Genomic DNA, 25,285 nt, shown 5'->3' with positions numbered 1-25,285 from the left:
CACTGTGGTGTTCCAGGTGGCGTGAGTAGTGAAACTATTTCACATTGTTTTAACTGAAGGCCAAACTCGTAACTCAAATATTTTACTTCTGCGATCATATCGTAGAAACTTTTATTTTTGTTATGATGATTCTCCACTTCACTCTGAAATTCTTTGAACTTTTCAAATATTTCAGACTTGTGTTTCATCAAGTAGATATACTCATATCTGCTCAAATCATCTGTGAAGATCAGAAAATAATGATACCTGCCGCGAGCCTCAATATTCATCGGACCACATACATCAGTATGTATGATTTCCAACAAATCTGTTGCTCGCTCCATTGTTCCGGAGAACGGAGTCTTAGTCATCTTGCCCATGAGGCATGGTTCACAAGCATCAACTGATTCATAATCAAGTGATTCCAAAAGCCCATCAGCATGGATTTTCTTCATGCGCTTTACACCAATATGACCTAAACGGCAGTGCCACAAATAAGTTGCACTATCATTATTAACTTTGCATCTTTTGGCTTCAATATTTTGAAAATGTGTATCACCACGATCGAGATCCAACAATCCATTTTCATTCGGTGTATGACCATAGAAGGTTTTATTCATGTAAACAGAACAACAATTATTCTCTAACTTACATGAATAACCGTATTGCAATAAACATGATCCAATCATATTTATGCTCAACACAAACACCAAATAACATTTATTTAGGTTCAACACTAATCCCGAAAGTATAGGGAGTGTGCGATGATGATCATATCAATCTTGGAACCACTTCCAACACACATCGTCACTTCACCCTTAACTAGTCTATGTTTATTTTGCAACTCTCATTTCGAGTTACTACTCTTAGCAACTGAACCAGTATCAAATACTGAGGGGTTGCTATAAACACTAGTAAAGTACACATCAATAACATGTATATCAAATATAGCTTTGTTCACTTTGCCATCCTTCTTATCCACCAAATACTTGGGGTAGTTCCGCTTCTAGTCACCAGTCCCTTTGCAGTAAAAGCACTTAGTCTCAGGCTTAGGTCCAGACTTGGGTTTCTTCACTTGAGCAGCAACTTGTTTGACGTTCTTCTTGAAGTTGCCCTTCTTCCCTTTGCCCTTTCTCTTGAAACTAGTGGTCTTGTCAACCATCAACACTTGATATTTTTCTTGATTTCTACCTTCACCGATTTTTGCATCGCGAAGAGCTTGGGAATTGTTTTCGTCATCCCTTGCATATTATAGTTCATCACTAAGTTCTACTAACTTGGTGATGGTGACTAGAGAATTTTGTCAATCACTATTTTATCTGGAAGATTAACTCCCACTTGATTCAAGCGATTGTAGTACCCAGACAATCTGAGCACATGCTTACTGCTTGAGCTATTCTCCTCCATCTTTTAGCTATAGAACTTGTTGGAGACTTCATATCTCTCAACTCGGGTATTTGCTTGAAATATTAATTTCAACTCCTGGAACATCTCATATGGCCCATGACGTTCAAAACGTCTTTGAAATCCCGATTCTAAGCTGTTAAGCATGGTGCACTAAACTATCAAGTAGTCATCATATTGAGCTAGCCAAACGTTCATAACGTCTGCATCTGCTCCTGCAATAGGTCAGTCACCTAGCGGTGCATCAAGGACATAATTCTTCTGTGCAGCAATGAGGATAAACCTCAGATCACGGACCCAGTCCGCATCATTGCTACTATCATCTTTCAACTTAGTTTTCTCTAGGAACACATATAAAACACAGGGAAGCAATAACGTGAGCTATTGATCTACAACATAGATATGCAAATACTATTAGGACTAAGTTCATGATAAATTAAAGTTCAATTAACCATATTACTTAAGAACTCCCACTTAGAAAGACTAGTCTTCTAAGTGATCACGTGATCCAAATCAACTAAACCATAACCGATCATCTCGTGAAATGGAGTAGTTTTCAATGGTGAACATCACTATGTTGATCATATCTACTATATGATTCATGCTCGACCTTTCGGTATCAGTGTTCCGAGGCCATATCTGCATATGCTAGGCTCGTCAAGTTTAACCTGAGTATTATGCGTGTGCAAAACTGGCTTGCACCCGTTGTAGATGGACGTAGAGCTTATCACACCCGATCATCACGTGGTGTCTGGGCACGACGAACTTTGGCAACGGTGCATACTCAGGGAGAACACAAATTTAGTGAGAGATCATCTTATAATGCTACCGTCATAACTAAGCAAAGTAAGATGTATAAAAGATAAACATCTCATGCAATCAAAATATGTGACATGATATGGCCATCATCATCTTGTGCCTTTGATCTCTATCTCCAAAGCATCTTCATGATCTCCATCGTCACCGGCATGACACCATGATCTCCATCATCTTGATCTATATCAATGTGTCATCACATGGTCGTCTCGCCAACTATTGCTCTTGCAACTATTGCTATCGCATAGTGATAAAGTAAAGCAATTATTTGGCGCTTGCATCTTATGCAATAGAGAGACAACCATAAGCCTTTTGCCAGTTGCCGATAACTTCAACAAAACATGATCATCTCATACAACAACTTATATTTCATCACGTCTTGACCATATCACATCACAACATGCCCTACAAAAACAAGTTAGACGTCCTCTACTTTGTTGTTGCATGTTTTACGTGGCTGCTACTGGGCTTAGCAAGATCCGTTCTTACCTACGCATCAAAACCACAACGATAGTTGTCAAGTTGATGTTGTTTTAACCTTCGCAAGGACCGGGCGTAGCCACACTCGGTTCAACTAAAGTTGGAGAAACTAACACCCGCCAGCCACCTATGTGCAAAGCACGTCGGTAGAACCAGTCTCGCGTAAGCGTACGCGTAGTGTCGGTCCGGGCCGCTTCATCCAACAATACCGCCGAACCAAAGTATGACATGCTGGTAAGCAGTATGACTTATATCGCCCACAACTCACTTGTGTTCTACTCGTGCATATGACATCTACGCATAAAACCTGGCTCGGATGCCACTGTTGGGGAACGTAGTAATTTCAAAAAAATTCCTACGCACACACAAGATCATGGTGATGCACAGCAACGAGAGGGGAAAGTGTTGTCCACGTACCCTCGTAGACCGAAAGCGGAAGCGTTAGCATAACGCGGTTGATGTAGTCGTATGTCTTCACGATCCGACCGATCCAAGTACCGAACGCACGGCACCTCCGAGTTCAGCACACGTTCAGCTCGATGACGTCCCGCGAACTCCGATCCAGCAGAGCTTCATGGGAGAGTTCTGTCAGCACGACGGCATGATGACGGTGATGATGTTGCTACCGACGCAGGGCTTCGCCTAAGCACCGCTACGATATGACCGAGGTGGAATATGATGGAGGGGGGCACCGCACACGGCTGGGAGAGATCAATAGATCAACTTGTGTGTCTAGAGATGCCCCCTGCCCCCGTATATAAAGGAGCAAGGGGGGAGGCCGGCCGGCCCTCTATGGGCGCGCCAGGAGGAGGAGTCCTCCTCCTAGTAGGAATAGGACTCCCCTTTCCTACTCCTACTAGGAGGAGGAAAGGAAGGAGGAGAAGGAGAAGGAAGGAGAGGGAGGAAAAGGAGGAAAGGGGGGCCGACCCCCTAGTCCAATCCGGTTTCGGCTAGGGGGCCGCGCGCCCTGCCTCCTCTCTTCCACCACTTGGCCCATGAGGCCCATTACTTCTTCCTTGTAGTACCGTAACTCCCCGGTACCCCCGAAAATACCCGAATCACTCGGAACCTTTCCAATGTCCGAATATAGTCATCCAATATATCGATCTTTACGTCTTGACCATTTCGAGACTCCTCGTCATGTCCCCGATCTCATCCGGGACTCCGAACTACCTTCGCTACATCAAATCACATAAACTCATAATACAATCGTCACCGAAACTTTAAGCGTGCGGACCCTACGGGTTCGAGAACTATGTAGACATGACCAAGACACGTCTCCGGCCAAGAACCAATAACGGAACCTGGATGCTCATATTGGCTCCCACATATTCTACGAAGATCTTTATCGGTCAAACCGCATAACAACATACGTTGTTCCCTTTGTCATCAGTATGTTACTTGCCCGAGATTCGATCGCCGGTATCTCAATACCTAGTTCAATCTCGTTACCGGCAAGTCTCTTTACTCGTTCCATAATACGTCATCCCACAACTAACTCATTAGTTGCAATGCTTGCAGGCCTTTAAGTGATGTGCATTACCGAGAGGGCCCAGAGATACCTCTCCGACAATCGGAGTGACAAATCCTAATCTCAAAATACGCCAACCCAACAAGTACCTTTGGAGACACCTGTAGAGCACCTTTATAATCACCCAGTTACGTTGTGACATTTGGTAGCACACAAAGTGTTCCTACGGTAAACGGGACTTGCATAATCTCATAGTCATAGGAACATGTATAAGTCATGAAGAAAGCAATAGCAACAAACTAAACGATCAAGTGCTATGCTAACGGAATGGGTCAAGTCAATCACATCATTCTCTAATGATGTGACCCCGCTAATCAAATGACAACTCATGTCTGTGGCTAGGAAACTTAACCATCTTTGATTCAACGACCTAGTCAAGTAGAGGCATACTAGTGACACTCTGTTTGTCTATGTATTCACACATGTATTATGTTTCCGGTTAATAAAATTCTAGCATGAATAATAAACATTTATCATGAAATAAGGAAATAAATAATAACTTTATTATTGCCTCTAGGGCATATTTCCTTCAGGTTGTGCCTTCTAGTTTCATCCATCTCATGATCATCAAAAGGAATCCACTAACAAGGTTGATCAAGTCTTGTTAACGAACTCATTCCGAATAACATGGAACCGGAGAAATTTCGAATAACACTATGTTACCTCAAAGGGGATATGCACCTCCCCAATAATAAGAGTATCATATTTCTTCTTGACAGTAGGAAGACGAAATTCAAAACCTAAATATAATCGATGGAATTTTTCCAATAGAGTTGATACTATGAACTTGAGGTTGTTTCCTCGGAAAGTGTACCGTATGCTCATTACCGTTAACATGAAAAGCGACATTGCCTTTAGTGCAATCAATAACAGCCTCTGTAGTATTCAAAAAGGGTATTCCAAGAATAATACACATACTATCATCCTCGGGGATATCAAGAATAACAAAGTCCGTTAAAATAGTAACATTTGCAACTACAACAGGCACATCCTCACAAATACCGACAGGTATAGCAGTTGATTTATCAGCCATTTGCAAAGATATTTCAGTAGGTGTCAACTTATTCAAATCAAGTCTACGATATAAAGAGAGAGGCATAACACTAACACCGGCTCCAAGATCACATAAAGCAGTTTTAACATAGTTTCTTTTAATAGAGCATGGTATAGTGGGTACTCCTGGATCTCCAAGTTTCTTTGGTATTCCCCCCTTAAAAGTGTAATTAGCAAGCATGGTGGAAATTTCAGCTTCCTGTATCTTTATTTTATTTGTAATAATATCTTTCATGTACTTAGCATAAGGATTTGTTTTGAGCATATCAGTTAATCGCATACGCAAAAAGATAGGTCTAATCATTTCAGCAAAGCGCTCAAAATCCTCATCATCCTTTTTCTTGGATGGTTTAGGAGGAAAGGGCATGGGTTTCTGAACCCATGGCTCTCTTTCTTTACCATGTTTCCTAGCAATAAAATCTTTCTTATCATAATGTTCATTCTTTGATTGTGGGTTATCAAGATCAACAGCAGGTTCAATTTCTATATCATTATCATTACTAGGTTGAGCATCATTATGAACATTATCACTAGTTTCAGGTTCATTACCAGATTGTGTTTCAGCATCAGAAATAGAAATATCATTTGGATTCTCAGGTGTTTCAACAATAGGATCACTAGAAGCATGCAAAGTCCCATCATTTTTGTTTTTCTTCTTTTTAGAAGAGCTAGGTGCACCTATATTATTTCTCTGAGAATCTTGCTCAATTCTTTTAGGATGGCCTTCAGGATACAAAGGTTCATGAGTCACTCTACCAGTTCTAGTAGCCACTCTAACAGCATAATCATTATCTTTACTATTCAATTCATTGAGCAAATCATTTTGAGCTTTAAGTACTTGTTCTACTTGAGTGGTAACCATAGAAGCATGTTTACTAATAAGTTTAAGTTCACCTTTAACATTAGCCATATAATCACCCAAGTGTCCAAGCATATTTGAATTGTATTTTAATTGTCTACCAAAATAAGCATTAAAATCTTCTTTCTTAGCCATAAATCTATCAAACTCATCTAAGCATGGGCTAGCAATTTTAGTAAATGGGATTACAGCTTTATCATATCTATATAGAGAATTTACCTTTACTACCCGTGTCGGGTTATCAAGACCATGAGTTTCTTCCATAGGTAAGGGATTAAGATGTTTCTTCAACAGGCGGTAACTTAAGACCATGTATTTCTTCAATAGGAGGTAAATTCTTAACATCTTCAGCTTTAATACCCTTTTCTTTCATAGATTTATTTGCCTCTTGCATATCTTCAGGAGTGAGAAATAGAATTCCCCTCTTCTTCGGAGTTGGTTTAGGAATAGGCTCAGGAATTGGCTCCGGAGGTGTCCAATTATTTTCATTTGTCAACATATTATTCAATAGAATTTCAGCTTCATCCGGTGTTCTTTCCCCGAAAACAGAACTAGCACAACTATCCAGGAAATCTCTGGAGGCATCGGTTAGTCCATTATAAAAGATATCAACTATTTCATTTTTCTTAAGAGGATGATCAGGCAAAGCATTAAGTAATTGGAGAAGCCTCCTGCAAGCTTGTGGGAGACTCTCTTCTTCAATTTGCACAAAATTATATATATATATATATATATCCCTTAAAGCAGCTTGTTTCTTATGAGCAGGGAAATATTTAGCAGAGAAGTAATAAATCATATCCTGGGGACTACGCACACAACCAGGATCAAGAGAATTAAACCATATCTTAGCATCACCCTTTAATGAGAACGGAAATATTTTAAGGATATAAAAGTAGCGAGTTCTCTCATCTTTAGTGAACAGGGTGGCTATATCATTCAGTTTAGTAAGATGTGCCACAACAGTTTCAGATTCATCACCATGAAAAGGATCAGATTCAACCAAAGTAATTATATTAGGATCAACAGAGAATTCATAATCCTTATCAGTAACAAAGATAGGTGAAGTAGCAAAAGCAGGGTCGGGTTTCATTCTATCATTTAGGGATTTCTTACTCCATTTAGCTAATAATTTTTTAAGTTCAGTTCTATTTCCGCAAGCTAAAATGGCTAAAGAAGCATCTTGATCAAATACATAACCCTTAGGAATAGCAAGTGGTTCTTCATCATCACTTTCATCAGTATCATTAGTCAATATTTTCAATTTCTCTAGCCCTAGCAAGTTGTTCATCAAGAAAAGCACTAAGTGGCATAGTAGTATCAGGCATAGAGGTAGTTTCATCATAAGTATCATGCATAGCAGAAGTGGCATCATCAATAATATGCGACATATCAGAACGAATAGCAGAAGCAGGTGTAGGTGTCTCAAGCTTACTCAAAACAGAAGGTGAATCAAGTGCAGAGCTAGATGGCAGTTCCTTACCTCCCCTTGTAGTTGACGGATAGATCTTGGTTTTTGGATCTCTCAAGTTCTTCATAATGATAAGCAGATATATATATATATCCCAAGTGACTGAAAGAATAGAGCTATGCTCCCCGGCAACGGCGCCAGAAAAAGGTCTTGATAACCCACAGGTATAGGGGATCGCAACAGTTTTCGAGGGTAGGGTATTCAACCCAAATTTATTGATTCGACACAAGGGGAGCCAAAGAATATTCTCAAGTATTAGCAGCTGAGTTGTCAATTCAACCACACCTGGAAACTTAATATCTGTAGCAAAGTATTTAGTAGCAAAGTAATATGATAGTAGTGATAACGGTAACAAAAGGTAACAATAGTAAAAGCAATGTTTTTGGTATTTTGTAGTGATGATAGCAATAGCAACGAAAACGTAAATAAGCGAAGCACAATATATGGGAAGCTCGTAGGCAATGGATCGGTGATGGAGAATTACGCCGGATGCGGTTCATCATGTAACAATCATAACCTAGGGTGACACAAAACTAGCTCCAGTTCATTGATATAATGTAGGCATGTATTCTGAATATAGTCATACGTGCTTATGGAAAAGAACTTGCATGACATCTTTTGTCCTACCCTCCCGTGGCAGCGGGGTCCTTACGGAAACTAAGGGATATTAAGGCCTCCTTTTAATAGAGAACCGGAACAAAGCATTAACACATAGTGAATACATGAACTCCTCAAACTACGGTCATCACCGGTAAGTATCCCGATTATTATCACTTCAGGGTTAACAGATCATAACACATAATAGGTGACTATAGACTTGCAAGATAGGATCAAGAACACTCATATATTGATGAAAACACAATAGGTTCAGATCTGAAATCATGGCACTCGGGCCCTAGTGACAAGCATTAAGTATAGCAAAGTCATAACAACATCAATCTCAGAACATAGTGGACACTAGGGATCAAAACCTAACAAAACTAACTTGATTACATGATAGATCCCATCCAACCCATCACCGTCCAGCAAGCCTACAATGGAATTACTCACGCACGGCAGTGAGCATCATGAAATTGGTGATGGAGGATGGTTGATGATGACAATGGCGACGGATTCCCCTCTCCGGAGCCCCGAACGGACTCCAGATGAGCCCTCCCGAGAGGTAGGGCTTGCCGGTGGCTCCGTATCGTAAAACGCGATGATTTCTTCCCTCTAATTTTTTTCTCATCGAAACTCAATATATGGAGGTGGAGTTGGAGTCGGAGAGGCAACAGGGGGCCCACGAGGTAGGGGGACGCGCCCTGATAACCCACAAGTATAGGGGATCGCAACAGCTTTCGAGGGTAGAGTATTCAACCCAAATTTATTGATTCGACACAAGGGGAACCAAAGAATATTCTCAAGTATTGGCAGCTGAGTTGTCCATTCAACCACACCTGGAAACTTAGTATCTGCAGCAAAGTGTTTAGTAGCAAAGTAATATGATAGTGGTAGTAGCGGTAGCAAAAGTAAAGACAGCAAAAGTAGTGTTTTTGGTATTTTGTAGTGATTGTAACAGTAGCCGCGGAAAAGTAAATAAGCGAGAACCAGTATATGGAAAACTCGTAGGCACCGGATCAGTGATGGATAATTATGCCAGATGTGGTTCATCATGTAACAGTCATAACATAGGGTGACACAGAACTAGCTCTAATTCATCAATGTAATGTAGGCATGTATTCCGTATATAGTCATACGTGCTTATGGAAAAGAACTTGCATGACATCTTTTGTCCTACCCTCCCGTGGTAGCGGGGTCCTATTGGAAACTAAGGGATATTAAGGCCTCCTTTTAATAGAGAACCGGAACACAGCATTAGCACAAAGTGAATACATGAACTCCTCAAACTATGGTCATCACCGGGAGTGGTCCCGATTATTGGCACTTCGGGGTTGCCAGATCATAACACATAGTAGGTGACTATAGACTTGCAAGATAGGATCAAGAACTCACATATATTCATGAAAACATAATAGGTTCAGATCTGAAATCATGGCACTCGGGCCCTAGTGACAAGCATTAAGCATAGCAAAGTCATAGCAACATCAATCTCAGAACATAATGGATACTAGGGATCAAACCCTAACAAAACTAACTCGATTACATGATAAATCTCATCCAACCCATCATCATCCAGCAAGCCTATGATGGAATTACTCACGCACGGCGGTGAGCATCATGAAATTGATGATGGAGGATGGTTGATGATGACGACGGCGACGAATCCCCCTCTCCGGAACCCCGAACGAACTCCAGATCAGCCCTCCCGAGAGGTTTTAGGTCTGGGCGGTGGCTCCGTATCGTAAAACGCGATGATTTCTTCTCTCTGGTTTTTTCTCATCGAAACTCAATATATGGAGGTGGAGTTGGAGTCGGAGACGCAACAGGGGGCCCACGGGGTAGGGGGGGCGTGCCCTAGGGGGGCACCCTTGTGAGAAGGGTGTGGGCCCCCTGGTCTTCATCTTTGGCGAGGATTTTTTATTGTTTTTTCTAAGATGTTTTGTGGAGTTTCAGGTCATTCCGAGAATATTTGTTTTCTGCACATAAAACAACACCATGGTAATTCTGCTGAAAATAGCGTCAGTCCGGGTTAGTTCCATTCAAATCATACAAGTTAGAGTCCAAAACAAGGGCAAAAGTGTTTGGAAAAGTAGATACGATGGAGACGTATCAACTCCCCCAAGCTTAACCCTTGTTTGTCCTCAAGCAATTCAGTTGACAAACTGAAAGAAAGAAAGAAAAACTTTTACAAACTCTGTTTGCTCTTGTTGTTGTAACTATGTCAAGCCAGCATTCAAGTTTTCAGCATAGATCATAACTAACCACATTTGCAATAATTCTCAGGTCTCACAATTACTCGTATCAATAGCATAATCAACTAGCAAGTCATAATAATAAATCTCGGATGACAACACTTTCTCAAAACAATCATAATATGATATAACAAGATGGTATCTCGCTAGCCCTTTCTGAGACCGCAAAACATAAATGCAGAGCACCTTTAAAGATCAAGGACTGACTAGACATTGTAATTCATGGTAAAACAGATCCAATCATAGTCATACCCAATATAAATTAACAGTGATGAATGCAAATGACAGCTGTGCTCTCTAGCTAGTGCTTTTTAATAAGAGGGTGATGACTCAACATAAAAGTAAATAGATAGGCCCATCGCAGAGGGAAGCAGGGATTTGTAGAGGTGCCAGAGCTCGGTTTTGAAATAGAGATAAATTGTATTTTGAGCGGTATATTTTCATTGTCAACGTAACAACTAAGAGATGGCGATATCTTCCATGCTAAACACATTATAGGCGGTTCCCAAACAGAATGGTAAAGTTTATACTCCCCCTCCACCAACAAGCATCAATCCATGGCTTGCTCGAAACAATGAGTGCCTCCAACATACATCAGGTCCCAGGGGGAGTTTTGTTTGCAATTAATTTTGATTTAGTTTGCATAAAGCATGGGACTGGGCATCCCGGTGACCAGCCATTTTCTCGTGAGTGAGGAGCGGAGTCCACTCCTCTTGAGAATAACCCGCCTAACACGGAAGATAAGGACAACCTTTGTTGATACATGAGCTCTTCGAGCATACAAAACAGAATGTTTATTTGAAGGTTTAGAGTTTGGCACATACAAATTTACTTGGAACGGCAGGTAGATACCGCATATAGGAAGGTATAGTGGACTCATCTGGAATAACTTTGGGGTTTAAGGGATTGGATGCACAAGCAGTATTCCCGCTTAGTACAGGTGAAGGCTAGCAAAAGACTGGGAAGCGACCAACTAGAGAGCGACAACAGCCATGTACATGCATTAAAATTAATAAACATTGGATGCAAGCATGAGTAGGATATAATCCACCATGAACATAAATATCGTGAAGGCTATGTTGATTTGTTTCAACTACATGCGTGAACATGTGCCAAGTCAAGTCACTTAAATCATTCAAAAGAGGATACTGAAGGAAATATGCCCTAGAGGCAATAATAAAGTTATTGTTTATTTCTTATAATCATGATAAATGTTTATTATTCATGCTAGAATTGTATTAACCGGAAACATAATACATGTGTGAATACATAGACAAACAAAGTGTCACTAGTATGCCTCTACTTGACTAGCTCGTTAATCAAAGATGGTTATGCTTCCTGACCATGAACAATGAGTTGTTATTTGATTAACGAGGTCACATCATTAGTTGAATGATCTGATTGACATGACCCATTCCATTAGCTTAGCACCCGATCGTTTAGTATGTTGCTATTGGTTTCTTCATGACTTATACATGTTCCTATGACTATGAGATTATGCAACTCCCGTTTGCCGGAGGAACACTTTGGGTGCTACCAAACGTCACAACGTAACTGGGTGATTATAAAGGAGCATTACAGGTGTCTCCAAAGGTAGATGTTGGGTTGGCGTATTTCGAGATTAGGATTTGTCACTCCGATTGTCGGAGAAGTATCTCTGGGCCCTCTCGGTAATACACATCACATAAGCCTTGCAAGCATTACAACTAATATGTTAGTTGTGAGATGATGTATTACGGAACGAGTAAAGAGACTTGCTGGTAACGAGATTGAACTAGGTATTGGATACCGACGATCGAATCTCGGGCAAGTAACATACCGATGACAAAGGGAACAACGTATGTTGTTATGCGGTCTGACCGATAAAGATCTTCGTAGAATATGTAGGAGCCAATATGGGCATCTAGGTCCCGCTATTGGTTATTGACCGGAGACGTGTCTCGGTCATGTCTACATTGTTCTCGAACCCGTAGGGTCCGCATGCTTAAGGTTACGATGACAGTTATATTATGAGTTTATGCATTTTGATGTACTGAAGGTTGTTCGGAGTCCCGGATGTGATCATGGATATGACGAGGAGTCTCGAAATGGTCGAGACGTAAAGATTGATATATTGGAAGCCTATGTTTGGATATCGGAAGTGTTCCGGGTGAAATCGGGATTTTACCGGAGTACCGGGAGGTTACCGGAACCCCCCGGGAGCCATATGGACCTTGATGGGCTTTAGTGGAAAGGAGAAAGGGGCAGCCCAAGGTGGCTGTGCACCTCCCCCCTCCCCTAGTCCTATTAGGACTAGGAGAAGGTGGCCGGCCCCCCTCTCCCTCTTTCCCCCTCGGGGAATCCTAGTTGGAATTGGATTAGGGGGGAGTCCTACTCCCGGAAGGAGTAGGACTCCTCCTGCGCCCTTCTCCTGGCTGGCGCCCCCCTCCCCCCTTGGCTCCTTTATATACTGACGCAGAGGCACCCCAGAAACACACAAGTTGATCCACATGATCTATTCCTTAGCCGTGTGCGGTGCCCCTTGCCACCATATTCCTCGATAATACTGTAGCGGAGTTTAGGCGAAGCCCTGCTGCTGTAGTTCATCAAGATCGTCACCACGCCGTCGTGCTGACGGAACTCTTTCCCGATACTTTGCTGGATCGGAGTCCGGGGATCGTCATCGAGCTGAACGTGTGCTCGAACTCGGAGGTGCCGTAGTTTCGGTGCTTGATCGGTTGGATCGTGAAGACGTACGACTACTTCCTCTATGTCGTGTCAGCGCTTCCGCAGTCGGTCTGCGTTGGGTACGTAGACAACACTCTCCCCTCTCGTTGCTATGCATCACATGATCTTGCGTGTGTGTAGGAAATTTTTTGAAATTACTACGAAACCCAACAGTGGCATCCGAGCCTAGGTTATTTATGTTGATGTTATATGCACGAGTAGAACACAAGTGAGTTGTGGACGATACAAGTCATACTGCCTACCAGCATGTCATACTTTGGTTCGGCGGTATTGTTGGACGAGACGACCCGGACCAACCTTACGCGTACGCTTACGCGAGACCGGTTCCCTCGACGTGCTTTGCACAGAGATGGCTTGCGGGCGACTGTCTCTCCAACTTTAGTTGAACCAAGTATGGCTACGCCCGGTCCTTGCGAAGGTTAAAACGGAGTCTATTTGACAAACTATCGTTGTGGTTTTGATGCGTAGGTGAGATTGGTTCTTGCTTAAAGCCCGTAGCAGCCACGTAAAACTTGCAACAACAAAGTAGAGGACGTCTAACTTGTTTTTGCAGGGCATGTTGTGATGTGATATGGTCAAGGCATGATTTTATTGTATGAGATGATCATGTTTTGTAACCGAGTTATCGGCAACTGGCAGGAGCCATATGGTTGTCGCTTTATTGTATGCAATGCAATCGCGATGTAATGCTTTACTTTATTACTAAACGGTAGTGATAGTCGCGGAAGCATAAGATTGGCGAGACGACAACGATGCTACGATGGAGATTAAGGTGTCGCGCCGGTGATGATGGTGATCATGACGGTGCTTCGGAGATGGAGATCACAAGCACAAGATGATGATGGCCATATCATATCACTTATATTGATTGCATGTGATGTTTATCTTTTTATGCATCTTATCTTGCTTTGATTGACGGTAGCATTATAAGATGATCTCTCACTAAATTTTCAAGAAGTGTTCTCCCTGAGTATGCACCGTTGCCAAAGTTCATCGTGCCCAGACACCACGTGATGATTGGGTGTGATAAGCTCTACGTCCATCTACAACGGGTGCAAGCCAGTTTTGCACACGCAGAATACTCAGGTTAAACTTGACGAGCCTAGCATATACAGATATGGCCTCGGAACACGGAGACCGAAAGGTCGAGCGTGAATCATATAGTAGATATGATCAACATAACGATGTTCACCATTGAAAGCTACTCCATCTCACGTGATGATCGGTTATGGTTTAGTTGATTTGGATCACGTAATCACTTAGAAGATTAGAGGGATGTCTATCTAAGTGGGAGTTCTTAAGTAATTTGATTAATTGAACTTAAACTTATCATGAACTTAGTACCTGATAGTATCTTGCTTGTTTATGTTGATTGTAGATAGATGGCTCGTGCTGTTGTTCCGTTGAATTTTAAATGCGTTCCTTGAGAAAGCAAAGTTGAAAGATGATGGTAGCAATTACACGGACTGGGTCCGTAACTTGAGGATTATCCTCATTGCTGCTCAGAAGAATTACGTCCTAGAAGCACCACTGGGTGCCAGGCCTGCTGCTGGAGCAACACCAGATGTTATGAACGTCTGGCAGAGCAAAGCTGATGACTACTCAATAGTTCAGTGTGCCATGCTTTACGGCTTAGAATCGGGACTTCAACGACGTTTTGAACGTCATGGAGCATATGAGATGTTCCAGGAGTTGAAGTTAATATTTCAAGCAAATGCCCGGATTGAGAGATATGAAGTCTCCAATAAGTTCTATAGCTGCAAGATGGAGGAGAACAGTTCTGTCAGTGAGCATATACTCAAAATGTCTGGGTATAATAATCACTTGATTCAATTGGGAGTTAATCTTCCGAATGATTGCGTCATTGACAGAATTCTCCAATCACTGCCACCAAGCTACAAGAGCTTCGTGATGAACTATAATATGCAAGGGATGAACAAGACTAATCCCGAGCTCTTCGCAATGCTTAAAGCTGTGGAGGTAGAAATCAAGAAGGAGCATCAAGTGTTGATGGTTAACAAGACCACTAGTTTCAAGAAAAAGGGCAAAGGGAAGAAGAAGGGGAACTTCAAGAAGAACGGAAAGCAAGTTGCTGCTCAGGAGAAGAAACCCAAGTCTAGACCTAAGCCTGAAACTGAGTGCTTCTACTGCAAGCAGATTGGTCACTGGAAGCGGAACTGCCCCAAGTATTTGGCGGATAAGAAGGATGGCAAGGTGAACAAAGGTATATGTGATATACATGTTATTGATGTGTACCTTACTAGAGCTCGCAGTAGCACCTGGGTATTTGATACTAGTTCTGTTGCTAATATTTGCAACTCGAAAAAGGGACTACGGAATAAGCGGGCACTGGCAAAGGACGAGGTGACGATGCGCGTGGGAAACGGTTCCAAAGTCAATGTGATCGCGGTCGGCACGCTACCTCTACATCTACCTTCGGGATTAATATTAGACCTAAATAATTGTTATTTGGTGCCAGCGTTGAGCATGAACATTATATCTGGATCTTGTTTAATGCGAGACGATTATTCATTTAAATCAGAGAATAATGGTTGTTCTATTTATATGAGTAATATCTTTTATGGTCATGCACCCTTGAAGAGTGGTCTATTTTTATTGAATCTCGATAATAGTAATACACATATTCATAATGTTGAAGCCAAAAGATGCAGAGTTGATAATGAAAGTGCAACTTATTTGTGGCACTGTCGTTTAGGTCATATCGGTGTAAAGCGCATGAAGAAACTCCATACTGATGGACTTTTGGAACCACTTGATTATGAATCACTTGGTACTTGCGAACTGTGCCTCATGGGCAAGATGACTAAAACACCGTTCTCCGGTACTATGGAGAGAGCAACAAATTTGTTGGAAATCATACATACCGATGTATGTGGTCTGATGAATATTGAGGCTCGTGGCGGATATCATTATTTTCTCACCTTCACAGATGATTTAAGCAGATATGGATATATCTACTTAATGCAACATAAGTCTGAAACATTTGAAAAGTTCAAAGAATTTCAGAGTGAAGTTGAAAATCATCGTAACAAGAAAATAAAGTTTCTACGATCTGATCGTGGAGGAGAATATTTGAGTTACGAGTTTGGTGTACATTTGAAAAACTGTGGAATAGTTTCGCAACTCACGCCACCTGGAACACCACAGCGTAATGGTGTGTCCGAACATCGTAATCGTACTTTACTAGATATGGTGAGATCTATGATGTCTCTTACTGATTTACCGCTATCGTTTTGGGGTTATGCTCTAGAGACGGCTGCATTCACGTTAAATAGGGCACCATCAAAATCCGTTGAGACGACGCCTTATGAACTGTGGTTTGGCAAGAAACCAAAGTTGTCATTTCTTAAAGTTTGGGGCTGCGATGCTTATGTGAAAAAGCTTCAACCTGATAAGCTCGAACCCAAATCGGAGAAATGTGTCTTGATAGGATACCCAAAGGAAACTGTTGGGTACACCTTCTATCACAGATCCGAAGGCAAGACATTCGTTGCTAAGAATGGATCCTTTCTAGAGAAGGAGTTTCTCTCGAAAGAAGTGAGTGGGAGGAAAGTAGAACTTGACGAGGTAACTGTACCTGCTCCCTTACTGGAAAGTAGTCTATCACAGAAAACTGTTTCAGTGACACCTACACCAGTTAGTGAGGAAGCCAATGATAATGATCATGAAACTTCAGATCAAGATACTACTGAACCTCGTAGATCAACCAGAGTAAGATCTGCACCAGAGTGGTACGGTAATCCTGTTCTGGAAGTCATGCTACTAGATCATGATGAACCTACGAACTATGAAGAAGCGATGGTGAGCCCAGATTCTGCAAAGTGGCTTGAAGCCATGAAATCTGAGATGGGATCCATGTATGAGAACAAAGTATGGACTTTGGTTGACTTGCCCGATGATCGGCCAGCAATTGAGAATAAATGGATCTTTAAGAAGAAGACTGACGCTGATGGTAATGTTACTGTCTACAAAGCTCGACTTATCGCAAAAGGTTTTCGGCAAGTTCAAGGGATTGACTACGATGAGACCTTCTCACCCGTAGCGATGCTTAAGTCCGTCCGAATCATGTTAGCGATTGCCGCATTTTATGATTATGAAATTTGGCAGATGGATGTCAAAACTGCATTCCTGAATGGATTTCTGGAAGAAGAGTTGTATATGATACAACCGGAAGGTTTTGTCGATCCAAAGGGAGCTAACAAAGTGTGCAAGCTCCAGCGATCCATTTATGGACTGGCGCAAGCTTCTCGGAGTTGGAATAAACGTTTTGATAGTGTGATCAAAGCATTTGGTTTTATACAGACTTTCGGAGAAGCCTGTATTTACAAGAAAGTGAGTGGGAGCTCTGTAGCATTTCTGATATTATATGTGGATGACATATTGCTGATTGGAAATGATATAGAATTTCTGGATAGCATAAAGGGATACTTGAATAAAAGTTTTTCTATGAAAGACCTCGGTGAAGCTGCTTACATATTAGGCATTAAGATCTATAGAGATAGATCAAGACGCTTAATTGGACTTTCACAAAGCACATACCTTGACAAAATTTTGAAGAAGTTCAAAATGGATCAAGCAAAGAAAGGGTTCTTGCCTGTGTTACAAGGTGTGAAGTTGAGTAAGACTCAATGCCCGACCACTGCAGAAGGTAGAGAGAATATGAAAGATGTTCCCTATGCATCATACATAGGATCTATCATGTATGCAATGCTGTGTACCAGACCTGATGTGTGCCTTGCTATAAGTTTAGCAGGGAGGTACCAAAGTAATCCAGGAGTGGATCATTGGACAGCGGTCAAGAACATCCTGAAATACCTGAAAAGGACTAAGGATATGTTTCTCATATATGGAGGTGACAAAGAGCTCACCGTAAAAGGTTACGTTGATGCAAGCTTTGACACTGATCCGGACGATTCTAAATCGCAAACCGGATACGTGTTTACATTAAAAGGTGGAGCTGTCAGTTGGTGCAGTTCTAAACAAAGCGTCGTAGCGGGATCTACATGTGAAGCGGAGTACATAGCTTCTTCGGAAGCAGCGAACGACGGAGTCTGGATGAAGGAGTTCATATCCGATCTAGGTGTCATACCTAATGCATCGGGTCCAATGAAAATCTTCTGTGACAATACTGGTGCAATTGCCTTGGCAAAGGAATCCAGATTTCACAAAAGGACCAAACACATCAAGAGACGCTTCAACTCCATCCGGGATCTAGTCCAGGTGGGAGACATAGAGATTTGCAAGATACATACGGATCTGAATGTTGCAGACCCGTTGACTAAGCCTCTTCCACGAGCAAAACATGATCAGCACCAAGGCTCCATGGGTGTTAGAATCATTACAGTGTAATCTAGATTATTGACTCTAGTGCAAGTGGGAGACTGAAGAAAATATGCCCTAGAGGCAATAATAAAGTTATTATTTATTTCCTTATAATCATGATAAATGTTTATTATTCATGCTAGAATTGTATTAACCGGAAACATAATACATGTGTGAATACATAGACAAACAAAGTGTCACTAGTATGCCTCTACTTGACTAGCTCGTTAATCAAAGATGGTTATGTTTCCTGACCATGAACAATGAGTTGTTATTTGATTAACGAGGTCACATCATTAGTTGAATGATCTGATTGACATGACCCATTCCATTAGCTTAGCACCCGATCGTTTAGTATGTTGCTATTGCTTTCTTCATGACTTATACATGTTCCTATGACTATGAGATTATGCAACTCCCGTTTGTCGGAGGAACACTTTGGGTGCTACCAAACGTCACAACGTAACTGGGTGATTATAAAGGAGCATTACAGGTGTCTCCAAAGATAGATGTTGGGTTGGCGTATTTCGAGATTAGGATTTGTCACTCCGATTGTCGGAGAAGTATCTCTGGGCCCTCTCGGTAATACACATCACATAAGCCTTGCAAGCATTACAACTAATATGTTAGTTGTGAGATGATGTATTACGGAACGAGTAAAGAGACTTGCCGGTAACGAGATTGAAGTAGGTATTGGATACCGACGATCGAATCTCGGGCAAGTAACATACCGATGACAAAGGGAACAACGTATGTTGTTATGTGGTCTGACCGATAAAGATCTTCGTAGAATATGTAGGAGCCAATATGGGCATCCAGGTCCCACTATTGGTTATTGACCGGAGACGTGTCTCGGTCATGTCTACATTGTTCTCGAACCCGTAGGGTCCGCACGCTTAAGGTTATGATGACAATTATATTATGAGTTTATGCATTTTGATGTACCGAAGGTTGTTCGGTGTCCCGGATGTGATCATGGACATGACGAGGAGTCTCGAAATGGTCGAGACGTAAAGATTGATATATTGGAAGCCTATGTTTGGATATCGGAAGTGTTCCGGGTGAAATGGGGATTTTACCGGAGTACCGGGAGGTTACCGGAACCCCCCGGGAGCCATATGGACCTTAATGGGCTTTAGTGGAAAGGAGAAAGGGGCAGCCCAAGGTGGCTGCGCACCTCCCCCTCCCCTAGTCCTATTAGGACTAGGAGAAGGTGGCCGCCCCCCCTCTCCCTCTTTCCCCCTCGGGGAATCCTAGTTGGAATAGGATTGGGGGGGTCCTACTCCCGAAAGGAGTAGGACTCTTCCTGCGCCCTTCTCCTGGCCGGCGCCCCCCTCCCCCCTTGGCTCCTTTATATACTGAGGCAGAGGCACCCCAGAAACACACAAGTTGATCCACGTGATCTATTCCTTAGCCGTGTGCGGTGCCCCCTGCCAGCATATTCCTCGATAATACTATAGCGGAGTTTAGGCGAAGCCTTGCTGCTGTAGTTCATCAAGATCGTCACCACGCCGTCGTGCTGACGGAACTCTTCCCTGATACTTTGCTGGATCGGAGTCCGGGGATCGTCATCGAGCTGAACGTGTGCTCGAACTCGGAGGTGCCGTAATTTCAGTGCTTGATCGGTTGGATCGTGAAGACGTACGACTACTTCCTCTACGTCGTGTCAGCGCTTCCGCAGTCGGTCTGCGTTGGGTACGTAGACAACACTCTCCCCTCTCGTTGCTATGCATCACATGATCTTGCGTGTGCGTAGGAAATTTTTTGAAATTACTACGAAACCCAACAGATACCACCCCATCATACCACATCATAATCATCTCAATAGCATGTTGGCACACAAGGTAAACCATTATAACTCATAGCTAATCAAGCATGGCACAAGCAACTATGATCTCTAATTGTCATTGCAAACTTCATAATAAGCTGAATCAAGAACGACGGGCTCATCATATTTACAAAAACAAAAGAGGTCGAGTTCATACCAGCTTTTCTCATCTCAGTCAGTCCATCATATATCATCATAATTACCTTTCACTTGCACGACCGAACAGTGTGAATAATAATAAGAGTGCACGTGCATTGGACTAAGCTGGAATCTGCGAGCATTCAATAAACAGGAGAATACAAGGCAATATGGGCTCTTGGTTAAATCAACAATAATGCATATAAGAGCCACTTCAACAATTTAATTATGGTCTTCTCCTACCGACCCCCAAATAAAAGAAAATAAAATAAAACTATTTACACGGGAAAGCTCCCAACAAGCAAAAGAAGAACGGGAAATATTTTTGGGTTTTCTTTTTAATTATTACTACTACAGCAGAGAAATAAACTACTACTAATTTTTTTGGTTTTTCTTAAGGTTTATCAAACGCACAAGAAGAAAACATAAAAAGGAAAATAACCTAGCATGGATATTACAGTGAAAAAGTATGAGCATCGGCATCTAGCAATGAGTGTGTGTGAACATAAATGTAATGTCAGTGAGAAATACGTACTCCCCCAAGCTTAGGCTTTTGGCCTAAGTTGGTCTATGGCCACGGCTGGCCTGGCGGATATCCATAATAATAGTTGTTGGGGTCGTACTGTGATGAGGAAGAATAGTTGGGATCATACTGTGATGAAGAAGAAGACTCTGACTGCCACTGGTTGACAGTCATCTCTGGATCCCAAGAATAAAAAGATTGTCGTGGAGGCTCATTTGTGGCTCCTGTTCCGGGGCTGGTGTAGGGTTTCGGTAGGCGTGAATAGCCATCAACGGAACAAGGTACGTGCCTTTTCTTCCTTCTCAGCATGCCTAATAGGTATGTTAAAATGTGCAGCTAGGCGTGTGGCATAGATGCCTCCAAAGATGGGGCCCTTAGTACGGTTCATAAAATTTTCCGACGGCCATTCGCAAGGCCGTACTAGAGCGTCTCTTGGTGGATCCTCGTCAGCATCGCGCATAGCAATCCTGGGTCCTTGCTTCTTAGAGGAACCACCTTGGAACATCTTCCTAAGCATATTGTTTTTCTCTAAAAAATTCTGAAATTTTTTAGTAACTTCAAAATAAAAGTAAACCAAACTCAATAAAACTGATAGCAACTACTCCTACAAGTGCCTAGAGCCTATATCAAGCATTAGAACTACTTGGAACCATATAAATTTGACATGTAAGCTCAATAACATGGTCACCTATGCAGCACAAATTTGCAATGAACAAAGCACTAGAACAAAAACTAATTGGACCAATGGAGGAGTCACATACCAAGGAACAATCTCCCCAAGCAGTTTTGCGAGAGGTGCTTTGAGCAAGGAGATCGAAAATCGCAGCAAAAGTGGCTGGAACTCGTGCTTGAGTTGGTTTTTCGGGTTTGTGTGAGATAGAGGAAGAAGATGGGTGCTGGGATAAGTGGAGGAGGGCCACCATGGGCCCACGAGGCAGGGGGCGCGCCCTATAGGGGGGCGCGCCCACCACCCTCATGGCCAGGTGGCAGCTCCTCCCGCGGTAATTTTTGCACAGTAAATCCTCAAATATTCCTGAAAAAATCATATTAAATTGGCATGGCATTCTGAGGACTTTTATTTTCGGGATATTTTTATATTGCATGGATAAGTCAGGAAACAAACAGAAAATACTATTTTTACTTTATTTAATATAAATAACAGAAAGTAAAAGTGGGGTACAGAAGGTTGTGCTTCTAGTTTCATCCATCTCATGCTCATCAAAAAGAATCCACTAACAAGGTTGATCAAGTCTTGTTAACAAACTCATTCCGATAATCATGAAACCGAAGAAATTTCGAATAACACTAAATTACCTCAACGGGGATATGCACATCCTCAATGATAAGAATATCATATTTCTTCTTGACAGTAGGAAGAGGAAATTCAAAACCTCCAAATATAATCGATGGAATTTTCCCAATAGAGTTGATACTATGAACTTGAGGTTGTTTCTTCGGAAAGTGTACCGTATGCTCATTACCATTAACATGAAAAGTGACATTGCCTTTGTTGCAATCAATAACAGCCCCTGCAGTATTAAGAAAAGGTCTTCCAAGAATAATAGACATACTATCATCCTCGGGAATATCAAGTATAACAAAGTCCGTTAAAATAGTAACATTCGCAACCATGACAGGCACATCCTCACAAATACCGACAGGTATAGCAGTTGATTTATCAGCCATTTGCAAAGATATTTCGGTAGGTGTCAACTTATTCAAGTCAAGTCTACGATATAAAGAGAGAGGCATAACACTAACACCGGCTCCAAGATCACATAAAGCAGTTTTAATATAATTCTTTTTAATGGAGCAAGGTATAGTAGGTACTCCGGGATCTCCAAGTTTCTTTGGTATTCCACCCTTAAAAGTATAATTAGCAAGCATGGTGGAAATTTCAGCTTCCGGTATCTTTCTTTTATTAGTAATGATATCCTTCATATATTTAGCATAAGGATTTGTTTTGAGCACATCAGTTAATCTCATACACAAAAAGATAGGCCTAATCATTTCAGCAAAGCGCTCAAAATCCTCATCATCCTTTTTCTTGGATGGTTTTGGAGGAAAAGGCATGGGTTTCTGAACCCAAGGTTCCCTTTCTTTATCATGTTTCCTAGAAACAAAGTCTCTTTTATCATAACGTTGATTCTTTGATTGTGGGTTATCAAGATCAACAGCAGGTTCAATTTCTACATCACTGTCATTACTAGGTTGAGCATCATCATGAACATCATTATTAATATTTTTACTAGGTTCATGTTCATTACCAGATTGTGTTTCAGCATCAGACATAGAAATATCATTTGGATTATCAGGTGGTTCAGCAATAGGTTCACTAGAAGTTTGCACAGTTCTATCATTTTTCTTCTTCTTCTTTTTAGAAGAACTAGGAACATCAATATTATTTCTTTGAGAATCTTGCTCGATTCTCTTAGGGTGGCCTTCAGGATACAAAGGTTCCTGAGTCATTTTACCAGTTCTAGTAGCCACTCTAACATCATAATCATTTTTCTTACTATTCATTTCATTAAGCACTTCTTTTTGAGCTTTAAGTACTTGTTCTACTTGACTGCTAACCATAGAAGCATGTTTGCTAACAAGTTTAAGTTCACCTTTAATATCAGCCATATAATCACCCAAGCGTCTAATCATATAAGCATTTTATTTTAATTGTCTACCAACATAAGCATTAAAATTTTCTTGCTTAAACATAAAGTTATCAAACTCATCCAAGCACTGACTAGCAATTTTAGTAGGAGGGACTTCAGCTTTATCATATCTATAGAGAGAGTTTACCTTTACTACCTGTGTCGGGATATCGGGATCAGGAGGTTCTTCAGTAATTAAATAATGAAGATCATATGTTTCTTCAACAGGCGGTATATTAAGATCGTGTATTTCTTCAATAGGAGGTAAATTCTTAACGTCTTCAGCTTTAATACCTTTTTCTTTCATAGATTTCTTTGCCTCTTGCATATCTTCGGGACTGAGAAATAGAATACCTCTCTTCTTCGGAGTTGGTTTAGGAATAGGCTCAGTAATTGGAGCAGGAGTTGGCTCAGGAGCTGGCTCAGGAGGTGCCCAATTATTTTCATTTGTCAACATATTATTCAATAGAATTTCAGCTTCATCCGGTGTTCTTTCCCTGAAAAGAGAACCAGCACAACTATCCAGGTAATCTCTGGAAGCATCGGTTAGTCCATTATAAATGATATCAAGTATTTCAGGTTTCTTAAGAGGATGATCAGGCAAAGCATTAAGTAACTTGAGAAGCCTCCCTCAAGCTTGTGTGAGACTCTCTTCTTTAATTTGCACAAAGTTATATATATCCCTCAAAGCAGCTTGTTTTTTATGAGCAGGGAAATATTTAGCAGAGAAGTAATAAATCATATCCTGGGGACTACGCACACAACCAGGATCAAGAGAATTAAACCATGTCTTAGCATCACCCTTTAATGAGAACGGAAATATTTTGAGTATATAAAAGTAACGTGATCTCTCATCATTAGTAAACAGGGCAGCTATATCATTTAACTTAGTAAGATCTACCACAACAGTTTCAGATTCATAGTCATAAAATGGATCAGATTCAACCAAAGTAATTATATCAGGATCAACAGAGAATTCATAATCCTTATCAGGAATGCATATAGGTGAAGTAGCAAAAGCAGGGTCAGGTCTCATTTTATCTCTAAGTGATTCTTTGTTCCATTTAATTAATAACTTCTTAAGCTCATATCTATCTCTGCAAGCAAAAATAGCGGTAGAAGATTCCGCATCAAAAAGATAACCCTCAGGAATAACAGGCATATTTTCATCATCACTATCATCATCGTATTCAGATTCAATAATTTCTTTTTCTCTAGACCTACCAATTTGTTCATCAAGAAATTCACTAAGGGGCACAGTAGTATCAGGCATAGAAGCAGTTTCATCATAAGTATCATGCATAGCAGAAGTGGCATCATCAATAACATGCGACATATCAGAACGAATAGCAGAAGTAGATGCAGGTGTCGCAAACTTACTCATAACAGAAGGTGAATAAAGTGCAGAGCTAAATGGCAGTTCCTTACCTCCCCTCGTAGTTGAGGGATAGATCTTGGTTTTTGGATCTCTCAAGTTCTTCATAGTGTCCAGCAGATATAAATCCCAAGTGACTCAAAGAATAGAGCTATGTTCCCCGGCAACGGCGCCAGAAATTAGTCTTGATAACCCACAACTATAGGGGATCGCAACAGCTTTCGAGGGTAGAGTATTCAACCCAAATTTATTGATTCGACA

This window comes from Triticum urartu, chromosome 5A (assembly GCF_056163025.1).
Source record: "Triticum urartu cultivar PI428250 chromosome 5A, HENAU_Tu73, whole genome shotgun sequence".
In the NCBI taxonomy this organism is placed as follows: Eukaryota; Viridiplantae; Streptophyta; class Magnoliopsida; order Poales; family Poaceae; genus Triticum; species Triticum urartu.
Note: the sequence above shows the minus strand (reverse complement) of the source record.